Source organism: Lactuca serriola, chromosome 6 (genome assembly GCF_051521515.1).
Source record: "Lactuca serriola cultivar US96UC23 chromosome 6, Lser_US96UC23_V15, whole genome shotgun sequence".
Taxonomy (NCBI): domain Eukaryota; kingdom Viridiplantae; phylum Streptophyta; class Magnoliopsida; order Asterales; family Asteraceae; genus Lactuca; species Lactuca serriola.
The window spans coordinates 50,350,253-50,360,532 of record NC_136413.1 but is presented as its reverse complement, the minus strand read 5'-3'; the positions used below and the strand labels follow the sequence as shown (position 1 = coordinate 50,360,532).

Here is a 10,280-nt window from a genome sequence, read left to right as displayed (position 1 = left end):
AGGACATCTTATCACCGACTAATCAGCACTAGCATGCAGATCTACAAGCTCATACAACATGCATACAAAGGCATCTCTCCTAGCATTCTATCATGAAAATACTGACCAAATCCTTAGCCCTAACTCGCATGCGGTTCACAAAGTCACAAATCAAAGCATAACAATGAATATGTATGGGTATTTCAGCAAACATACTTGACCTCAGGTGATTGCATGCACCACACCCCGTCTTATTTTGGAAAAATCAATTTTTTTTAAAATATATTTCTTTTGAGAAAATTTACCAAATCCTCGGTTTGAGTTCAGACGCACCCGAGAGTGTGCCCAAATCCCTCAAACCATGTCTCTGATACCAACTTGTAACATCCCAAAAACACGGTCCAAAATTTTTATTTATAAATTAGGTAAAACACTATTCCAAACATTTCCATATATCCTGAATAAACCAAGTGTATCAAACATCATAAAAATTATAGTGAAATCTCTAGTGTGGAATCCATATGGTATGTGTGATGCAGTCAACCCATGCTTTTCCCTTTGGAACCGGAAGTACCTAAAACATAAACTGAAAACCGTAAGCACAAAGCTTAGTGAGTTTCCCAAAATACCACATACCGTACATATAGCAAATAACAGGCCCCGCCCAATGAGTACAACGGGACTCACCCAATAAGTATAGCAGGCCCCACCCTAACACGTATAACGGGTCCCACCCTAACTCGCATAACAGGCGCTGCCCACATATAGTTCATACCAAATAATAACATGCAAGATAATCATCGGGCCCCGACCAGAAAGCATACAAGCACATACACAAACTAATGCCACACAAACAATAAGTATTCTAACATATCAAATCTTGGGTCGGCATTAGTGCCTTTGACCCACTATACATGGTGAGGATACTCACCTCAAATGTTGAATCTCATTGGAAATCCCTAGGTGCTGTCCCGATGACCCCTCGAGCTATCAATACAAAATAACACCCAATTAATACTTGGGTTCTACACCATATCCAATAATCTATATACGAGGTAAAATCACCATTCTACCCATGGTCTAGCTTAACCAAAAACTAAGACCCAAATCCACAATCTAAAAAGGCCCAAAACCAAATAATCCTTCATGGCCCATTTATGGCCGAATTTTCCTAATTGGGCCCAACCCCAACATGGGCCTTACCCTAAGCCCAATGACTTTTTCGACGAACAAGATAATTGTTTCCAGAAGGCCCAATAAGAGCTCACAAACCCAAGCCCACCAGGAGGTCTGTGACATCCCCATTTTCACGGCCAGAAAAGACCGATTTTGTTTATGCTTTATAAAAATCAGAATACCTCTTTTAATAAAAATGTTGCGAAATTTGTTCCCAGTAAAATATGATAAATACGTTATCAAAGCATTTTTGAAGAAAAGTATTTTTTTATTCATTTTAAAACATTTTGGATGTCATCGTCAATACAGAAACATAAGCATAAATAGAACTTACATTCATTATCACTAGTGATTTATATCTCCTAAATCTCTCGGTGTAATGTGACTTCATATCAACACCTGTGATATAAGTAAGTTGACTGGGTCAGGTTGGGAAACCTGGTGAGTACATAGGGTTTTCAACCCACAATAATAATATTATTATGTTTAAACAATCAAACAATCAATTCAATTACCCATCCCCATTAACTTCTTTACTCTTAAGGATCTATCCTAAGAGTCATCTATCCCGCAGTCGTTTATTCCGAGGTCCCTTACTTCCAGGGTTATAGGACTGACACTAAATCCATAGCTGCCAATGCTCGTTCGTTAAGCACTAATTCCATAGCTGCTATAGTTTATTCATCGGGTACTAAATCCATAGCTACCTTAAATCCATGTTATATAATATCATTCATATTAGGTTTTCAAATGACTCACATGCTTAGCGATGCCCTAGTGGCTCACTTACATGGTTCGTTGGGCATGGGATGAGTTTTATACGTTTATCTTCGCGTAAATTCGATTAAGTATCTAGTGAGTTTTTGTCGGTCGCCACCTATTAAGTGTATGATCGTAGCCTGTAGTTATAATCATAGTCTCTTTGAGGGAGAGCGGGGTTTTGTGTATAGATCTATACGGGGATGACACCCCACACCTGAGCTGTTTGCTACAGTTAGACTACATCGGTCTAGGGTGACTATAACCTTATTCTATTTTTCAGTCGGCGTTCACTAACGCCAATCCTCGTCCTACCTCGTGCATCAAGGCACAGACGTGCCTGCACAAGAAGAACTACGCTTTCCTCGATCACGTTGTAGACGAGGCCAAGGAAGAAGTAAGCATACAAGGTATTCTAGTAGCATGCAATTTTCCGGATGTATTTCCTGAAGAACTCCTGGGAATACCCCAGAGAGACATGTCGAATTTCGAATCGACCTAATACCGAGAACTACATCAATTGCCAATTCACCCTATAGGTTAGCTCCCGCCGAAATTCATAATCTATCTAGTCCAATTAAGAGAATGATTGAGCAAAGGATTCATCAGAACAAGCTTCTCACCCTAGGGAGATCCGGTCTTGTTCGTCAAAAAGACGGATCCTTCAGAATGTGCAGCGATTTTAGGGAATTGAATAAGCTCACTATCAAAAACCGATACCCAATTCCTCGGATTGACAACCTATTTGGCCAGCTCCAAGGAGCTAGTTATTTCTCTAAAATAGATCTAAGAACCGGTTATTATTAACTTCGAGTCCAAGAAGAGGACATTCCAAAAAATGCCTTTCGAAGTCGATACAGCCATTTCAAATTCGTTGTGATACCCTTCAGTCAATCGAATGCCCTCACGGTATTCATGGACCCTACGAACCGAGTTTTCCCAACCATTCCTAGTCAGCCTTTTCATTATTTTCATCCATAACATACTCTTCTGCTCAGGAAGCAAGAAAAAAACACTGTCAACATCTACGATCGACCTTGAAAGCATCAAAGCCGGAGAATATTACGGAGGGAGCACTACATGGATGGATAAAACTCTCGAAGTCATGCTCCGAGTAGGGCTGGCAATTCTCGACACGACCCGTGACACGACCCATGACACGACACGAAATAAATGGGTTTGGGTTGAGTTTTTCAACCCGCCGACATGCCAACCCGCCAACCTGTCAACCCGTTTATTAAACGGGTCATATATGGGTTTCTCAAAAAATAAACGATTTGACCCGCCAACCCGTTTATATTTTTAATTAAAAAGATATATATTTTTTATTTTTAAGTGTATTTATGTATCAAGTATTAATATTTAATAAGTATTATCTATATTTGTGTTAACTTTTTATTTGAACATGTTTCTACGAATGTTTTTGATTTTCATTTGGATCTTTAAGACTTAAGTAGTTAACTGTCTAAAATTTGGATATATTTGCATCAACCATCAAAAAATTATTTATTTTAATTGTCAATTTTATTTATGGAATCTGACCCACGAACCCGTCAACCTGTGATCCCATATAAATAAACGGGTTGGTGGGTCATATACGGGTTTATGTTCCAAACCCGCCAACCCGTGACCTGTATATTTAAATGGGTCATGTTTGGGTTGGCATATTTTGACCCGCCAACCCGCGACACGCCAACCCAAACACGACACGATTGCCAGCCCTAGCTCCGAGCCTGGGTGTTTGAATTCAGCGAGTCATGGGATACCCGGTTGCTCTTGATTGAATTCTCATACAATAACAGTTATCGCACGAGCATCAAGGTGGCTCCTTTCGAGGATCTTTATGGTCGTAAAAGTAGATTAACGGGACCAGAAAACCATTCGGGAAACGACAGAGAAGATAATCCAAATCATAACTCGACTTTAAGCATCACGAGACAAACAGAAGAGTTATGCTGACAAATGACGAAAACCTTTGGAATTCCGAGTCGTAGGTCGGGTACTATTGAAAGTCTTTCCCTAGAAAGGAATGATTTGCTTTAGGAAAAGGAAAAACTGAACTCGCAATAAATAGGACCGTTCAAGATTCTTGTCTGGATTTGTCCAATGGCTTATAGGCTACAGCTCCTTCTAGAGCTCAGCAACTTACACCCTGTGTTCCACGTTTCAAATTTGAAAAAGTGCTTATCCGATGAAACTCTCGTCATATCTTTAAAAGAAATTGACATAAACTAGAATCACTTGTTCCACGAAGAACCAGTCGAGATAATGGATAGGGAAGTGAAGCGTACGAAGCAAAGTCGCACTCCGATTGTGAAGATTCGATGGAACGCTAAGCGCAGATCGGAATTCACATGGGAATGCAAGGACAAGATGAAGCAGAAGTGCCCTCACCTATTCTCTCGTTCGTGAACCTATCTTTCAAAAGAATTTTGGGACGAAATTCCCTCTAACAGGGGGATGATGTCACAACTAGTATTTTTGCTAGGAAATTCTACTCTCATGAAATCATTCACCTAGTGTAATAACTTGTACTCTAAGAGAATATCATACTCTATGCTCATTCAAATACATCTCATGTGTTCAACTAAGGGATGAAAACCCTAAGAATCCCGGTTTAAGTCCATTATAAACAAGGATTTCCTTATTGGGCCTAATGGACCAATAAGCATTCAATTCGACTAGCATGGGCTTAGAACCCTTATATGGGTTCTAAATGAACCCATATACATAAAACTTAACATTTTGGGCCATAATGAGCCTAAAATGGATTAGTTTACCCTAATGGGCCTTATTGAACCATAAAAACTGCAATTAACCCTAATGGACCTAAAACCCATCCCTTTATCTTAGGTTGGGCCGTAAGTACTTCCAAGGGCCCAATGGGCCGAAAACCTTCTCTATGGACTTCATAATTTGAACCAAATAAAGAATTGGGCCAAACTAATTCATCCTCCTTCCTCCTATTCTTCTTTTACGGGCAACATCGGGTTATCCGTGGACATTCTATTTACATTCTCTTCAATCACTTTTGACATTCTATTAAACAATAACACACATGCATTAATACAATATCAAGCATAAACATACCAAACTATTTTAAGAAAATACAGGATTTTCTGGTGATTACAAAGTTATACAAATCGTTTTCTCAAATATACTTATGAAGTCACCAACATTATATATGTTGACATTTTCAAAATAACTTGTACTCTCAGGCACTCGTTAAGCAGAAGAATCGACAAGAATAGGGGATTTCGTTTTGTGTATTGTTAAACATCATACATCAAATGTTTTGGTAATATTATTTAAAAGATTGTACATGATGTAAACAATGGCAGTTGTATTATATTATGCATGGTAATGATGATGATAGGTTTCATTTATATTCATTGTAAAGATATTTCAAGATGAAGTCACGCACAGCCCCCAGACGTTTCCGCCGTCTAGTTCGGAGGTGTGACATGTATTAGCATGTTTAATCCTTGAATAACTTGGTAATTCTAAATGTCCACAGCCGTTCATAGTTGTGGGAGCATCTATGAGGTAAGATTAATATGAGTGGCTTGGTTGATTCTCATGGAGATGAGAATAGAAATAGTTGCTACCAACTTTGTAGATACTTGATTAAGAGAATAAGTATTGAACTTGACTCGCATCAAACTTACCTTATGGATGGTAGTCATGAGTCATTTTTTGATCAAGGTAGTATATTTGTATTCTTAAAGATACGATACATATTTAAGACTTGAAGTGTAGGAATTGTTGTTCTATGACAAGGTTGAATGTTGTTCCGAAAAAGGCAGTCATAAGGGCCATCGTTGGGTATAACATGAACTACATGATGGGCATATATAGCCAAGATGGGATTTGTCCCTCTTATTCATTGAGAGTTAGATATTTAAGGCCTTACTAAAAGTCGAACACTACATGAGATTGATCGCGATCTATCATAACAATTGTATCTTAGAGCTCCTAAAATTGGTTGTTGATAAGATGGCGCCCTTCATATGTTGTTAGGGGCAGTAGCCCATTTCTAGATGTCAGCTATTGTCTATGCCAGTCTGTAATGAATCTTGTGCAAGTGCGTGATTATTGGATCTACATGTTCAAGAATCATTATTAATTGATATTGTTAATAACATATGATCCTATAGGGTCACGCCCTTATCAATTTCGCACATTTTGTATATTTATTATTAATATGATTATTAATAAATAATATCAACTCTTGTATTTAATTAGGGAATAATTATTATTCTGTGAAAATAATAAATAAACAGAGTATAAGTAGTTATTATATCATATGTTTTGATTTAATAAGTTATGTTCAAAGTTTTGGACACTTTGGTTACCATGAACTTACTAGTTATTTAGTAAGAAACTAGCTTGTTTATTTTGTCTCTTTTGGAGACCATAAAGCCAAAAATGTAAGAGGCATGGAAGTTGCTTTTCAACCTCCATATCTTGTCTCCCATGCTTATAATCTAGAGTATTACTTTACATTATAATATAGGCTTGATCCTTACCTTACACGGATATATAATATGTATTCTTTGCATGATTTTTGGCTATTCTGTAACCCTCTTTTCCTTAAGAAAAGTACTGACTTTTCTTCCTCTTCTTTACTCTCTCTTTTGAAGTTTTTTGTTAAGATTTGGAGCTTCTTTTAGTGCTTATTTTCTTAAGCGTTTAAAAGGCTTAAAGAACAAAGTATTACAATAAGGAACTACCATCTCAAGTGCCTTATTCTTGACGGTGGATACTTGTAGAGAAAATCATACTCTTTGATTTTTCTCTCTTCATCAACACCCTAAAACCAAATGGGTTCAAAGACTTCAAAGGTTGACATTCTAAAACATTCAATGACTGTTTTTAATATCATTCTAACCTCTATAAATGAATCCTAGATGGTTTGTTTTTGTTATAAACTTAAAATAAACTTGTTATTTTTAAAAGCTTCCATTGCTGTTTTTACGAAAAACACACTTATATTTTGTATCAAAACTCATCATGAACGTGAAAGAAGATCAAAGAATTATTTGGGCTTGCTGATTGATTTCGAGCGAGAGCACGAGCTATATATGATTTAGAGAAGGTGAATTGAGCTAAAATTAAAGAAATCTTAGAGCACGATGGACTACGAGTTGATAGGATTCATTTTGGGCTACTTGGCAAAGGAATTGAAAATCCAAATCACAAAACAATCCAAATCAGGACCCACCCGCATAGTCTACCTGCGCACCAACATGTGGGCCGCACAAAGCTTTGCAGGCACAAATCCGGAAATATTTCTTTTGTGTTGTACGAGGAATGTTGGTGTGCCAATTTTCTCAAACTCTTGGACATCCGATTTTGAAGCAATATCTTGGTAGATTTTGAAGTTCTTGAAGCCTTGAAACCTTGAAGTAAACATGATCTTTTATCTTAAAAATCATGCTAAATGTTTGGTATATTTTACTTTTATTTTAGTTTCTTGAGTTTAGTCATGCTAGGCTAAACTAATCTTGCTTGACTTTCGTGAAATTGCTTGAATGTTTGGTCGAAAATTGAAAAACTCCATGAACTTATATTTGAATCTTTATGAAAGTGTTTTACATATTAACTTCTTATTTCTAATTATAATCAATGATATGGTACTTTCTCCAGCATAAACCCAGGATTTGATTAACGACATTGAAACGTGATTTCGGAAACAAAAACATATATTTCATATAACAAAAAAATTAGCAAGGGAATATGAGAGAAACAACCAATAAGAAGTAAAACAAACAAAGCAGATACAAAAATTACGAACACAAAAAGATGAATCCCAAGAAGAGCCCGACCATCTAAAAGAAGCTAAAGATTAAAATTTAGGGGGTGTTTGGCTTAGATTTTCAAAGCCAAAAAGTCTTTTTTGAAAAAGTTACAAAAAGTCAGGATTTCTTGACTTTTCCAAAGAGTTCCTTTTTCTTATGTAAAATCTTCAAAAGTAGCTTTTAAAACTAGTTTTGTCAAACATCTTTTGCTTTTTTTTTCTTTTCCAAAAAGGATTTTTGGATGTGAAATGCTAAGCCAAACACCCCCTTATAACAACCGGCCGTACATGTTTCAAGGAAGCTAAACAAGTCAAACAATAAAAAGAGGCAAGAAGATGTTAACAAACAAGAAAGATGACGGATGGAAGTTATAATTGCACACACAAAGATTGATTAATTACATGAATGACAAATGCCTAAAACAATGAATGATGGGGGAAGGAGTTCGCCTTCAATTTGTTGTAATTGCAGTATTTACTACTTATTTCCCTTTTCTATACCCTTCTTGATCATTTAATTCTCTCTCTCTCTCTCTCTCTCTCTCTCTCTCTCTCTCTCTCTCTCTCTCTCTCTCTCTCTCTCTCTCTCTAACCCCCGAGTTCTTATAAATGGCCTTACATCCGCTAAACTACCAAACCACCTCACTTCTGGTGCTGCTCTTCTTGATCACCACCCTAATCTCTACCCACTTTCTCTCTTGTACTTGAGAAAAAAGCTATCGGCTTTAAGGTGAACACATGTAATATGATCATGGGTTGTCATGATGGCGGTGTTTAGTGATCAAAGGTTTGACCTTTTAATATCTTTTTTCTTTGATTTTCAGGGAATTGACTTCCATCTTCTAGAGGATCAAGAGCAGTTGAAAGTTACCCAGGAAAGATGAGCAGAAGAACTGATGGAGGAAACGGACTGAAGCTTGACTTGAAACTCAACTTATCCCCACAGAGAACTCAATGGCCGGTGACGGAATCACCCAATCGGTCGTCACCGATCACTGTATCTCCGACGAACTCATGTGTGTCATTGGAGCTTGCTCAAGATGAGATGGAGCTTCGGTATTCAAGCAGCCCGGAGACAACGTCCATGATGCTGGCCGGATGTCCTCGCTGTCTGATGTACGTTATGCTTGCTCAGGATTTCCCGAAGTGCCCTAAATGCAAGAGCACAGTTCTGCTTGATGTTGTTCTTGACAAACCGATCAAAAAATGAGAAATTAGTTCAGTTCAATTTAATGTCATTAGCTTGCTAGTTTTATCAATATATTTTGCCGCCGTTTGAAATTAACGTCTAGAATTAGTGGGAAGTTTTTGTTTTTTATTTTATTTAATAATTCTATTTCTTTTTCCTGTTTTTATCGGTGATGTTTACTTATACTCTATTGTATTCTTTTTTTCTGTGATGAAATATGATGTTTAATGAAGATTCCCCTTTTATCCTTCTTTTTCTACTTGTTAATCTTTAGCATGAACATAGGTGTGAATCCAAAACTGTTAAATGCGTGGATTATGAAAAAAAAAAAGCCGTTGCCTATGGTAATTGAATTTGGGAAAACATTAATTGGGTAAATATGTGGATTGATTCTAATCATTTGTTGGTTTTCTGCAAGGTTTGGTTGGTAGACAAATTTCGATCCCAGGTAAACGTGATAAACAGAATCAACTGGAAAGTTTCTAATCATAATACTAATGATAGGGGGCTCCTTGATCTTATGCAAGTGTGGTTCTTGGAGAACAGTAGTAGTTAACAGATCGATAGGTATATGGGCTATAAGGTTGTAAACTGAGATGAGATTCGGTTTGTGAAGGGGACTTTTTTTACCTAAACAGCTTGAGAATGAATAGACACTTAAAAGACGTTACCAGCATATTGTGTAACATTTATTCCATTTGTCGCGACTGATGTTTTATAGATATAAATGTTAAATATGTCGGAGGATTGTGGGTATTGCTGCAAGTTCCAGTCTCATGGAAGTTGTGTGTTATTTCAACAATATTTGGGTATTCTTTATTGGTTTAATGAAGTAGACCCTTACATTATTGGTTTTGGATTCATCTTGGATCATTCTCGAAATGTGTGACTAAAAATTAAAATTAAACGTTAAGATTTTAGGATACTAACTTCTAACCACTAATCCATCCTTCAAAACAAAAAAAATTTACGAAAATGATACATTAAAATTTAAGAAAAAAATAGAAGGAAGAAATTGGGTAATATATGATTAACAAAAAAAAGTTACACATATATAAAACTTGGCTTCTAATCCTTTTTGAAACCGTTTTTTATACCGGTTTTGTGTCGGTTTCAAATCATCCCGGTTTGAAACAGTCCTGTCTTTTTAGAGCGGTAGAGCGGTATCAAAAGACCCTTTTTTCGGTATATTCTTGTTCTAGTTCTGTTTCAGTATTTTTTATGGATTGATCATTTTGTTCATGTCTATAGTGAAGTCCTACCTCAGGTTCAAGATTTAGTTCCTTCGGATAGGATTGCTTGGTTATAAATTGATGGAGTTTCACATGAACTATGGTCTACGAAGAATTTTATGATTCTAGGTCAAAAGTGGGGAGA

General features: G+C 36.7%; 1 pseudogene; it reads left to right on the top strand.

Moving 5' to 3' along the window:
* Positions 1–8,478: 8,478 nt before the first annotated feature.
* Positions 8,479–8,924, top strand: LOC145059743 (protein GL2-INTERACTING REPRESSOR 1 pseudogene; annotated as a pseudogene).
* Positions 8,925–10,280: the final 1,356 nt, after the last annotated feature.